This window comes from Bombus fervidus, chromosome 4, assembly GCF_041682495.2.
Source record: "Bombus fervidus isolate BK054 chromosome 4, iyBomFerv1, whole genome shotgun sequence".
NCBI classification, from domain to species: domain Eukaryota; kingdom Metazoa; phylum Arthropoda; class Insecta; order Hymenoptera; family Apidae; genus Bombus; species Bombus fervidus.
The window spans coordinates 12,746,161-12,760,019 of record NC_091520.1 but is presented as its reverse complement, the minus strand read 5'-3'; the positions used below and the strand labels follow the sequence as shown (position 1 = coordinate 12,760,019).

Here is a 13,859-nt window from a genome sequence, read left to right as displayed (position 1 = left end):
GATATTTTTAAGCCACGTTTGGAGCACGAACGACCGATTTCCAAGGAGAAAGAAGCTCGTTTCCCGCCCCCGTGCCTCGCGTCGAATAAACCAAGAGGGGGACATGCAGTCGACGACCGTCACGGCCGATCGAGAAAGAAAACGCATCGGATGTGTGCCGTCTTCTTTGCCTCTTTGTATCTTCTTTTTCGTCTCTGCTCGCCGGGGAACATCGCTCGCACCCAACTAATTAAGCCTGGCCATTGAAAAACGCGCCACAGAATTTTCTTGCCGTCTGTTTTTCGTCCGAATCTCCGCGAGTTAGGTTATTTTACCTCGTCGTGATTTCCTTCGAGTTACCGCGATTCTCTAACTATGTTTATTATCGCAAGAAACGTATCGATTCGTTCGTTGGAGCAACGAGTGGGGAATTCTAATCTAACATCCTGACCACTATACGCGTATACTTGCTCTTTCTATACTACCACGCGCGTTTCACAAGGATTATTAGAAACTTTTCTGCACAATTTCGTAATTTTTAGCTGACGTTGCACGTCCGAGTGACTACTGGACACATAAACTACACGCTGACTCGAATCCGCAGCGAACGATCTTAAGAGCAACGCGTGATCTTAGTGACAATTTTATTGGCTCTACCTGGCAGATTAAAAGCGAGTCAGCGATCGAGAGACGTTAACCGCTTCTCGGTTGGAAATTCAAGCAAGGCGCGTTATCCGACTCGGACGAGATGAAACGCGAATCGAAAGGCAGTTATTTGGTCGTATTATCCGGCACGTTGGCTCTTCCCTACAGTTATACGAGTTTCAGGTAGTTTCGGGATTTTTACAGCAGCGGATATCGCTTGGACAGGAGGGTGTTACGGCCTATCGGTAAAACGGCAAGCCTTGTCGCGTTTTCTCGAGAAGCACCACTAAAAAAAAAAAGAAAAGAAAAAAGTTTCGTCGTAAAGCCGATTTAATAAAACTGCGACAACCTGACTCGCGTTACGGCCCCTTATTAATTCTCTCGAGTGGACGACCGACGAGCATTCGTTCGATTCTTCGAGCAACCGTGACACGAAGGTTTCGTTAATTACCACGGGAACGCGTGAACGAAGATGCCTTCGCCGGTTAATTTCCCGCGAGAGACGGTACCGCGACACGATCGATTTAATTTTTCAGAACGATAGGTCCGATCGGAACGGAAATCACTCGGATGATTCATTCGCCTTGATGTTCCATTTGCCCGACGACTTTTAATCATTTCGCACGAATGACAACAATTTACGATTGGAAAAGAAATTCTTGGCGGTTGGATGCCGCGTTTCCAGCGTTCGATGTTTGAGCAGCGCTCGTTAATTCGCGGACAGGCCCGAAGTACGGGTCAAAGCGGAGTTGCTCCTAGGGGCATTTAATTACCAAACACGCTAGCTCGACAGGGTGCTCCGCAAACACGTAAATACGCGGCCGTTCGTCGAGCTTTCGTTTATTTTCGAACGGAGACCGACGGGTTAATGTATTCTGCTACCTCCGCAAAGGGTGGAAATTTCGCGATGCGCCGCGAAACTGGTTCCTTTTGCTTCCCCTAATTGCACCTTTTTGCAAACTTTCCTTTTCCGCCTGGTGTTTTCTCGAGTACACCGAATCCTAGAAAATCGATATCGCCGTTTGAAAAACAGGCATCGATCCTGTAGAAAGGCGCGGAGATCGACTCGCGTTAGAAAGGTCAGCAGCCCGGACTTTTCACTCCATTAATCGCAAACAACCGACGGATCGGTCGGATCTCGTGACGCTTCCGTCGATTCGCCGGTTACGAGAACGCACGATTCGTCGACGTATAATAAATGGATAGACACGGTGAAAGGCGCGTCAAAAACGATCGAGGCTGAGAGGTGATTTCGCTAAACCTACGTTTCTTTTTGTCGATTTATCGCGCGTTCCACGAGAGAGGAAGCAGGCCCGTGTGCTTCGCCACTCTCTTTCCAACTTGTGCCTCTTCTTCTCTCGAGTTTTTCCACGTGTCTCTGTCCGCCGAGCGATCGACCGATGTTCGTTCGAGCTCTCGACACGAACCGAGCCGACGCGTTTTATCTCGACTCTGTGATCAAAGCTTAATTGAAAAAGGGCCGAACCCATCGCCACCCTACCGTCACCCCACCACCAGCGTCGCAGCCGAATGGAAACTGATACCGACCAAATACGATCGACAATGCAGCCTTTACCTCTCTTTCGGCGCGTACAACTTCGGTATTCGCGAGCTACTCGGCTAAATCGACAGATTAAATGCCGTGGACAAAGAGCGAGAGAGAACGCAACGGGGAAATGGAGAATGGTTGTGCAACTGCCTAGCCACGTCCGAGGTAATTCTCAATGGCGACCGCGTAATTCCGATATTATCCGCGATTAAACGTCGCCTGTCTTCATTTTTCGTGTATCTCGATGGACCCGGGTCTTTGTCTACCTCTGCTATGTGCTTCGATCGTTCTATCTATTAACTCTGAAACTCCCTATATTCCACCGATTCTATCGAGACGTACGATTTATCGGAGGTAACCAGATAATAGCGCGTTGTTTCTTTCATGGACGTTTAAATCGCTGTACCCTTTATTGCCGATTTAAAAAGCTCGTACAAACGAATCGATAGAGCGCAACACCTGTCGTGACACGGAAAAGGAATAAAGGTTCATCCGGGCGCGAAATGCATTCTAAAGGACAGCGATGACAAAAGGGGCTGATGCTCGGTTGCACCTGTTCACGGATCCACGGGCCATGGTCCTCGAAAGAGACGTTGGCTCAGCACACGATCGCTCAAGCACCCTGCTAATTGGCTAGGAACTTGAGCCGAGACCGATTAATTACCAGCGCGAAAAGATCCCTTGATTTTTCTCGCTCGGCCGTGAGCCGTTTACCTGCTAATTAGTATCGTCGGCTACGAGGGCTGCTAATTATCTTAGCGGCTGCCGGCGCGACGCGTGTCACAGTCGTCGAGAGAGCGGATTCGAATACTCGTGTAGATCGACCCTTTCAGCCTGGAGAACCTGTCGACCGTTTGCCACCTGCCATTCGATCGCGTTTCATGGTGCTCGATGACACTCGACCACGATTTGTTCCATCGAGAACGACAAAAAGTCTGCTTGAAAAAGTTAACGCAGTCTCCGTAAAAAAGAGAAAGGAAGTTAAACGTACAAAGGATCCGAAAACGAAAAAAAGCTATATGGCTGTTCGCTATCAACCTCTCGACTTCGCGGAACAAAACTCGTTCAACATCATAAACGAAAAGTGCAAAGACACTCGACAGAGATCGAGACTACTTTAGCATCCCTTTCTCCCAAACTACATCGATACGAGACAAAACCGATACTTCCTGGATTCCACGTTACCCTTCGTAATGGATCCTTCCATAAAAACACGTAACTCTATAAACAGGTTTTCCGGAGCAGCCCTCGTGAAGCTGGCTGTTCACCGGTAACGGCGAAATATACTCGAGACGCGAATAATTCATCGAATCGCGGGTAACGTCCCGTATAGTCAGCGAACGGATGAATAAACGATGGGGAAAAATGGTGCTCGATACAGAGCGGATGTCGTGCCGTAGCGTCCGCGCGAATCGTAGGTTCGCATCGCGTCGCGTCGACGTGTCGATTCGCTCGTTATTAAGCCGGTCGCGTGCGCGCTCTCTTCTGGTTTTCGCGCCTCGAACACAACGCGAATCCCCACGCGTCGTTATCGTAACTTCATTAACCATGCGTTAACGAAACCCGTTTAATTATGCCGGCGGGCTCGCGGCGGTCGGACAGCGATTTTTTTAATTAAAAACCGCGTCATCGATCGACCGACGCGAGCTCTCGTCGTCGGTGTGCAAGGGCGGAGAAAAACGAGGACGAAGGTAAACGCGTGTGTGCGCGCACGGTAATAACGAGAGAATCGCGGCGACAATTAATTACCCTTACCGGTGGTGTCTTACGATCGTCATTTCACGGGCCGATTAAGCCGCGCCAGCGAATAAAAGCGAATTAAACCGCCGCACTTTCCTCGATAACGGCCTACCGAACGACTCGCAGTCGAATGTCTTCTATCGACCGATATCCGCCTCCTTTCCTTTTACAAATTCCACTGAACGTTCGATTAATCGACGCGGGATATGAGTTCACCCTCGATATCCGACTCGTAAAGCAGATACTTGGAAATCCTTTCACCGATAATCGAGTTCCGAGCAGTCCATCGGAGTCATCCTACGGTTGGTCCCAGAACGGTCGACGATCGTTGCACAGTTTTTGCTCGTCTAAATCCACCACCTTCTCTACTTGGAATGCGTTGTCGGATGTTGTCAGCTCGTGTCACTGAGTATCGAGGGAGAGGGGCGAAGAACGTGACGCGTCGCGGCAAGGCCGGCCGGAAATGTCCATCGCGAGTCACGGAAGCGTCAGCGTGCCTCGGAAGCGTCAACGTACCAGAAGAGGAGTCGAACAGAGAGGGTCGGAAAGAGAGTGGGGATGATCGCGTGTCTCGCAAAACGATGATCGATCGAACGACAACGAGAGCGTGCTGCTCCGGTCGCGGTTCACGGGCCACTGAGAGGGAACTTGTGTTCTAGCGTCCAAGTTGTGCTCCGAGCCACCGAAGAGACAGAGGGAGCGACAGAGAGGAAGAGAGCGTGCCGTACGTCACATGCGCGTTGTAACCCCAAACAAAAATGCCGGCTATCCTCGTTCCACCTGGCCGAACCCGGTGTCTGCCGTGTTCTCTGCCTCGCTGCTCCTCCACCGTGAACAACAATAACAACAGCACGCGCGCCGCACGGGGATGCGGCGGATCACTGCAGAATACGGAATCGGGAGTTCTGCCAAACTGTGCCCGCAACCTCTCCTGCCCTCCTACAAGCTGCCGCGTCGCCTTCCCTTCTTTCCTCTGTCTCTCTTGTATCGCGCTGACAGCCGCTCGTAATCACCTTTTTCACGCGACTGCGGCAACTCTTGCTTCGCCCACTGTGCACGAGCTTAACTCCCACTTTCGCTGCTTCGGCAAGGGGTTACGTAACGGATAGGTTAACCGAGTATCGGGATCGTTGGAAAGGTGGGACGGTGACATAGGATCTGGATGCTCGATTGCGCAATACGTGTGTGCGCGCTTTTTCGCGATAAGCACCAGATCCTTTCGAATAGGTAGATTCCAACAGAGTTCGACAAAGACTGTTTGACACGATTCAACTTGGGGTAGGTCGGTCCGCGTGAATCTACCGTGGTCAACAGATAGTTGGAACGTGGGTCTACCTTGACCGAAATAGTAGTTGCGGAGGGAAATTGAGAAATGGTCGATAGATGTAACCTGTAGACGCGAAATACGTGTCCGGAGACTCGACGCCTTGCATCCAAATCGGAAGTCGCGCTTTCACGGTGGATTTCTATCTAACCGAGCTTCGATCGATCGATCTAGATACGACGCTGATAAATTTATGCGAACAACTACCTTGCACAGCCAGTTCCAAAATGTGTCGCTTATTCTGCATTGGGACTCACCTGCAACAAAGAGAAAGCAAATTTTTACGTTAGCGTTTGGATTCGTTGGAAGCTTGAAAAACGCACTTGAAAAAGTCCCCTCGCTTTCGACGAAATCTCGTCTCCCCTTTAAAACACTCGGGGAGAGCCGCGCGTCGAACGATGTTTCGACGGCGCCGTATCACGTAACGTTATTGTTCTGACGCGCGTCACCGCAAGAAACCGATAGCGGAAGCGAACACGAGTACCGAGACGCGTTTGATATTCGGCGCGCGGGTTAGACAGCACGGAAACGTGGCCAGGATGCGAGCAACCAGCTGGAAGCCGGGATATCTCGGCTTTTGGTCATCCGCGTGTCACCACGGACGACTCGTAGTGACGTCGTTTTACGGTTGACATCGACGACCGTCACTGACGGGACGCATATAACCAGGTTTACGCGCGACCAGCACGACTCGTTGCGCTTCCCGCTTCGCGCCGTAATTGTCTGGAATTCGAGCGACGCTATTTCCGATCCGAAATTTTCTTCTTTCTGTTTTACAAGATTTAATCGTTACGCAACGGTGGATCCAACGATGATGATCTTTTGGAAATTACCTCGAGGGGAGAAGACCGTGCTCGGGAGAAAGGTAAATTGATTTTAAGTGGTTCGAGCGTGGGTGGGTTTGATGGTTTTGGCAAGTTTTTATTTGCCGTGCTGGGGTGAGGTTTAGAGGCTCGTGAAACTGTAGAAACTACCAGCCGGGTTTTAATTGCGCAATTTGGAATGTTTTTATGGGTGCTTGAGGGGTGTTTGGGTGGAATTCGACTGAACGAGAAGATGGGTGCTAATTAATTACGAAGAGAGTTTTAAAACGCGTCGGACGAATGAAGTTTCGAGCAGGTATACCGTCGAATAAACGATTCAACGAGGCTCGAAAACTTCTTTAACCGTTTTTGTATTTTCCGAACGACTCTTAGGAAGAACGATAAAGATACAGACAAGGGGAGAGGGAACGAGAGAGTTTAATCCCTCGAAGAGGATTCATTGTCTGTCAGTCGATCGGCTCTACAGACGCTTGGAACTTTCTTTCGAGTCTCTCGTTCTCGATGATCGTTCGATCACCGTCCCTAGTATATAACGAAGAAACACGACTCGTTTAGATTTCCAAACGCGTCCGGAGATCCAAGAATAAGACGTGTCGGTTGGCTCGGCTTAACAGGATAACCGATTTAATTTCCCTCGACCTCAGCTGAACGAATGAAATATGTGCGAATCTCTTAATCGCGGAAAGGTTTAACGAGATCCGTAGACGTCGTAAATTCTCCCTTATTTCCAAATTAACCGAGCAGGCACGAGTATGCTTTTATTTGCGCGAGATGAACGCGCGTCCACGTTCAAACTGACCGCCGACAATATTTTCTGTCCACTGGCGTGGCCGCGTCTTGCCAGGCTGAGGCACGCAGCAACTGGGCCGGAAGTGGCTATTACGCGCGAGGAAAATTAAGTCCCGCGCATAATCGAGCTCCAGCTCGACGAGTCTATCGTGTTTTTCGTCTTCTCTGTTCGTAGCGCGTTAATTTCCGATTGGGTACGGTGAATAGACGTTCGATCTTTTGGATCGCTGAACCGAAACTGTAATTCGCAATCCTTCGCTCGCAGGACGGCGTATCCATCGATCGATCTGCACGGGCTCCTCTGCTTTAATCCTGGCGTAGAAACAATAGAGCTGCGTTGTTCAGCCATGACAGATAGAACGATGTAAACAAACAAACGTGTAAACAACTAGATAAATAAAAACGCAAGCAAGCGAAAATGTAAATAAATAAAAATGTCAACGGACAAACAGGAGGAAGAATAAACATTTTAGAATAAATTGTTGCGAGATGCTCGTCCAAGCACGAAACGTAGAAACTACAGGAACAGACACGAGTGAACGAACGCCAGAATTGTAGGGAACGAATCATTCGCGTTCCTGAGCACTGCTCCATCAATTTCTTCCTAATCCTGAGATCTCGAACGGTTGTCGTGTACAGAAACGTCCATCATACCAGAGAATCACAACGAAACACGCTTTCTTCCCCTTTAACAGAGACCAGGATCTCGATCCTTGTCTCTTCCAGACCAACTTCTACCCGCCCACGTGTTCTATGCGATCTTCGAAAGCGCGCTTCGAGTGCCTGGAAAGATGATTAATCGATCCGATCGGTTAATTAACCGATGCGGTTTCATTAGAGGGGCTACCGGTGACCGACGGCTATGCCGGGAATTTTCGCGAAATTCTCCACCGACTCCAGAGCGTAGTTCGTGCTATGAATTTTGAGAGGCGATCCGGCCGCGCCCACGCGTCGTCCCGCATCAACGACGAGCGTTTTTTTCAATTACTCGACCGCCCAGGCGACCGGCGACGTCGTAATTATCGCCGACAACTTTGCAACTGGGTCAGGACCGTCGCTTAATCGCGGATCAACGACGTTCTCCTTGCGTGGCTAGTGGCGAGCGAAAGAATTTCTGCGTTGGACGATGGAGAATTCCATCGAGCCAGCCACGTTACCGTTCCGACTAGCTCTGAGAGCTGCGCGTTCTTAGGTCACCTTTATCGAACGATTTTCATCTCTTATCATCAGCGCGAGAGACAAAAGAAACTTTCGTCTGGAATCTAACGCTAATGGACGTTTTCTCCAAGTTATCAACGTCATTCGACAGTCGAGTACTCTTCAACAAGGACAGGGATGAGGAGCAAGAAACGACGAGGCAAAAGAGGAAGCTGCGTATTTTCCCGCAGGCCATTGCTAATAGACTCATTAGCTAGGCTACTTAGCGGAGCCCAGGGTCTGGAACAGACTCGTGGTTGCGGTAGACGATCTATATCGAATGATCGATACACACCGTGCAACTCGTGCAATAGCGAAAATCGATAAACTCGTGCCGGCAATAGCGTCGACCGCCAACAACAGCTTAAAAGGAGACCCTGTAATGCCTTTGAACGAACCTTCCTGCTATTTTTTACACCGCCGTGTCTCCGAAAGTTTTTCACGGCGGCGGTGCAGGAATGGAAGCTGAATAGAACGACAAAAGGCGACCGGGACCAATAAATTTCGATTCATCGGCGCGGCATTCGAAGTTCGGCAGCGTCTAAGGCACGCAAATAGAGGCTAAATCGTTTTCACCGGAGCTTCGAAAGGAGAGGAAGCCTGGTAGCGCCCTTTTAAAGTCGACGTAAGTGGATTTTCGGCCAAAATCAGCGATAAACTTGTCGGCGTCCCCGCCCCTTCCCAACCGGCTCGCGAACAAAATCAATATTTAATTCTGCCAACTTTTCCCGCTGGCTGATAACCGGATGAACGAAGAATGGAGCGGTAAACAGGAAGGAAGGAAGAAAAGGAAGAACGAGGTTGTGAAAAACGGAAGGAGAAAGAGGGACCGCTCGGTGGGGAAGCGGAAGTTCGATAAGACGTACCGAAAACCGTCAACCAGGAATCGTCCTACGATTGTACGTTCACGGGTGAATTTTTTCTCCAAACGTTCTTCTTACTTTCATTTTTTATTTTTTTTATTTTTTATTTTTAGAACGCATGATACATCGAAAATATGTTTGCACGAGGTGTATCGGTTTAACTTTTGCGAGATTAAATATTGCATTTTGGCAAGAACTTGCCAGTGCGATTAAAACAACGTGGAAACTTTGGTGGAACAACGGGAGACTGATATAATTAGCAGCGCGCCAATAACCTTTGCACCGGCACCGTTGAACGTTTAACGCGCGACGTGGAACGAGGCAGAGCGTGATTTCAAAATCTCACGGCATAATTATCGGAATGTAAATGCTGCATAATGTAGTTCCATTTAGTTCGATAATTGGTAAATGCACGGAGGCGAGGCGCACCGGTCGCGGCGGCTTTAATTAAATTTTCGCCTAGCCTCGCCAGACCGACCAAGTGCTGAAAACGATACGCTTTCGACACCGTAAAAAATGTCCGATCACGTTGTTCCTCTTTATTCTTCACGGATCCAATTTTATTCTTCCTTGAACAAATACCAATTTCAAGCGAAATTTCCAACAAACTCAGACTTCCGAAAATGAGAAACTAGCTACACTTACGCTCGATTTAGGACCGCTTTTATACTTGCAACGGTACGAACTGTACATCAGGGTCCCTTAGCGTTCTTGTAATTATCACAATTTCAATAAAAATAAATTGCCGGCTAGAACGAGGCCACGTACTTCCATTTAGATCCCAGGAAACATTTCACGAAGAATCCTGTGGCCTCGCGAGAAACGTGTCCGAAAGCAGCCATAAATTGTCAGGGAAGAAGAACGATATATCTAGTCGAAACTGCGGCGAGGGTTCGGAGCTAACCCTACGCACGGTCAAACAAGTCCCAGGAACCGATAGGCGTGCGCGTGATGAAATTTAATAACGCTCCCGTGTCCGTCTTACAAACGAGCCCGATTAATTCCTCGGATAAGGCTAATCATCGCGGCGATCGTAGCGAGCAAAACGTTCGCGTCTAGCGCGAGGCTCGGTTACCCCGCATCCCTGTAAACGCAAATCTAACGAGTCGAATCGGAGGGGGAGATGAGAAAGAGAGACGGTCGATAAGGAGTGAAGATAAGCTTCGAACGCGGCGGCGATTTTTTCCCAGGCAGCAGATAAGCCGGATATTCCGGGGGCCTCGAGTTTCCCCCCACGAAGGGTGAGCGGACGTTGTCGTGGAAAATTCGGTCGCGAAACACAGCCCGTAAATTGGCCGTTTGTCAGTGCGTCTATGGTCGACACACCTATGTAAGGGTCTATAGGCCTGTATAGTCGGGGAAATAGTTTGTTGTCTGCGTATAGGCCAACCAATGATGCGACGATAAATCATCGGCCGCTGTACGACCAGCAGTATACGTGCCGTCATTGATTTCCCTCCGCCGACACGCGCACCGGTTGCGTCTCGCGATTTATCGCGACCGTTATTGTTCTGTCAGCTCGTGATCGCTGAATTCTCCGGAAATTCGTGTTAGGATAAATACGCAAAGTTGATAGGGCATTATTAGAACTAAAGGATTTCGAGGAATTCGAGGTATTTAAAGCCGAGTGGATTTCAAGCGAGTACGAACGTACTCGGAACGGACTGACTCATTGGCTGATTGATCGAAATCGGCCAGATTACGCGGCCTAATGGTTTAAGCATCCCTCGAGCCGGTTCTGCATTAATGTAGTGCTCTACAATACCAAGTTACGACGTCGTTGCTCGGTCAACTAATTTTGATGGCGGAGACTCGGCCAGCCTCGCGTGGCTCGTTTACGTACGAACAATTTTGCGTCTAATACGTTGGCTTAACGTCTCGCAGTATTTCCAAACACCGCGACTTATCCCTTGGAAACTTAGAAAATGTTGAATCTGTCGTTAGTAACGAGAAACCTAAATATTTCGAATACTCGCCGAAAAATGCCGCCAAAATCATGGTCAATGAGCTTTTAATTACGCGAAGTATGTAGAATTTCGCTACGATCGGTCTGAGTAGGTCGTTAGACGGGCTCATCGAGTACGTCCTTCGACTTGTAATCTCCGCGAGAGGTCTGAACAGGTATAACGAGGAACCAGCGAGGAGTACGGCGAAATCGATAGAATTAATGACTCCGCGGCTATATAACCGGGTAATATTATCCCTCGCATGGTCGGGCTGCGCGCGGGATCGCGCGTTTCCACGGGCTTGTTATTCCCGCCCGACTTCCGCTCGATCGATCCTCCTTGACGATTCCTCGAGAGTCTCGCGCCCGTTCACCCCTTTCGTCGCGAAAAACCTACCTCTATAGGCGTCTCTAGACGCTGTATGTCCGCAAAAACCTATCCCGATGGCTCTGTTTTCGTTCCGGGATCGCTGGGAATTGCCGTGAAAGATTAATCGAGTTCTCCAAGACGAAACGCGTAGCGTAAAGCTTCCAGCGATGTTTTGTCTACCGTATCAGCCAGCTAGCTACCTAACAAGCCTTTAAGTGAACGATCGTTTCAACTTTCGACGTTATTTAGAAACGAGCGAGTCTGCTCAAAGAGATCGACGATCGAGCAGATTATAGAAGAAAAGATCGACGCGTTTCATCGTGGTAGAGAAAAGCCTGTGTTTCATTGAGGATCCGATGGGAAACTCATCGAGTGGCGGACTAATCAGTCTCGTATCTTGGAAGAATTCTTCTAAAGGATCGGTGATTAGCGTTGAAACTCGCGGCGGGCGCGGTGATCCTATCGTTATGATGAAAATCTTCCAACGCATCAATCTCCGAACGCGAGAAACGAGAAAAAGAAGGAAAAGAAGGAAGAGAAAGATGGAGATAAAAAGAAGGAAAGCGCCGACAAAAACTCGACCGCCATCGGAGATGAGAGACGGTGTAATCAACGCGTTACATTCGACAACGATTCGAAAACGCGACTCGACAGGGAAGAATACAGCTCGGTAATTTATATTTCTGGTGCGCGGATGTGGCGCACAGGGCCACGAATGGGACAAACAAAAGCGACGTGTAAATAACGAGAACGCTGATGCTTTCCCAGCCACCGGATGATCGTCATTGTTTCAGCTACAGGTACTTCTCGTTGTTCGCGAGATGGCCGACGAGAGTAGGGGGTGTGGGGCCACTCCCATTTACCCGTTTTCGTTCGCTCACGATTCCTCGATTACAATGCCTCGCGAGCTTTCCAGCAGCATTAACGGAACACTGCAGCCGTGTGCGTTTTATTGCGGTTCGCATTAACAATTTAACGTGCAGAAATTGAAGCTGCCATATGGAAAGCGTTCACCATCCTAAGTGAATAATTGGAACGCAAATGGTCTGGTCGCTGTCGGCTTCTTCTACATTTACGGAGTGATGCAAGAGTACGGTATGAACCTGTTTATACGAATTTGTCAAGGTACAAATAGTTCATACAGAACCTCGATTAAATGGCTTGATCGGGTGACAAACAGTCGAGATAAATCGAGGTTCAACGGATAATCACGGGAGACTGTGTTTTCTGTGCTACGATAACCTTGATATTTCTGGGCATGCATTTTCTTTTATGATATAATCTTTTCCTCTTTTTTTTTTTAATTTATGACTGCAAGGAAGAAAAATATTTGGTCGATCGAGTTACTGAACAGGGATTCGAACTTGGGTCTTCAGCTGGCCAGGAAGATGCTTCCTCGATTAAGTGACCCAAGCTGTCGACTAATACTTTCATCCTAAATTCTGAAATTGTTCACTGCTTACGTGATATAATTACTTAGAATGTAATAATATATATTTTCAATTTTGCATTTACAGGTGCTTCCTTACGCCAATTTTTTACTATCGTTAAACTCTCTGTTAAATTAGGTATGTCGTCTTGTTGACCCAAATACTAAAGAGCAAAATCGAAGCACCTTTTTTACGACTAAGTTCATCATCTACAAGTCCATCGCTGGGATCATTTTATATAGCAGCGATCATATCTGCATCGGTGATGTGTGAATTATTAACCACTTTCTTATCTTAACTCACAACCAATAATTTTTATAGATTAATATCTCTAACGGTAGACTCACCTACACCGAAATCAAGAATCATCGATTTCAGTGATTCAACCGAATCTATTCTTGTAATATATAATATAATATAACAGTAATAATAACTGTCGATACTCGGATGGTACCGTGCAACTAAACGACAGAACTTGTTATGTACATAAGACACGTACACGCGAGCGTTTGTTATTAATAAACGGAAGACTCCAGATAATCGAGACCCTTGATAATAGACATCTCGGTTGATTGAGATGTCGAATAATCGCGATTCGGCTAATCGAGATCTTACTGTAATTGGAATTCGTATTATAGAAGTTCACACTCAGATTGGTAGATTCAACCGCCGGTACTTCGTTTAGTCGACCACTAACTAAAATCTCGTTCAAATAAATGAGGTTCTATTGCAAGTGCATTTGCATACGTAACTCCAAAAATAAATAATTATTACTAGAAGATTAATAAATTTTGCGGGTTATCTTGTACGAATATTTATGAGAATTTCAAATTTTAGTTTCCATTGTTTTCTCACCACTGTGTATAAAAGTTTCCTCCGAAGAATATCAGCGACTGCCACTTGGTATCCGAGAGGAGAGCGACATTGCCACGATGGTATTCAGATGGACGATTTGCACAGCGCGATCCAATATTTAGAGGACGCATGTGGCAGTCACGTCGGTTCGTCTTTCATCCCCGAAGAACTCGCGATCACGGACTCACAGAGAGCTCGAAGGAGCTGCCCTAATAAAAACTGCATCGTAGCATGTCGCGTTACACTATTTACCAGCGGAATCTCGAGGATCGTGGCCGTGTATCGCGTGTAAACGACGCCGGCTCGAAATCCGCGGTTACGTCGGCATCGCGCTGGGAACTCTATTCCC

General features: G+C 48.0%; 1 protein-coding gene across 8 annotated transcripts in view; it reads right to left on the bottom strand.

Moving 5' to 3' along the window:
* Positions 1 to 13,859, bottom strand: part of LOC139986138 (uncharacterized protein CG43867) — a 98,274-nt gene that overhangs the window by 37,126 nt on the left and 47,289 nt on the right. Inside the window, exon 1 of one of the 8 annotated variants that reach the window (XM_072001207.1) lies at positions 3,929 to 4,538. The exons of the other annotated variants lie outside the window; for them this stretch is intronic. The gene's annotated coding sequence lies outside the window, so the exon portion shown is untranslated. Of the gene's footprint in view, positions 1 to 3,928; positions 4,539 to 13,859 lie in introns of those variants that run through there. 8 annotated transcript variants of the gene reach the window in all.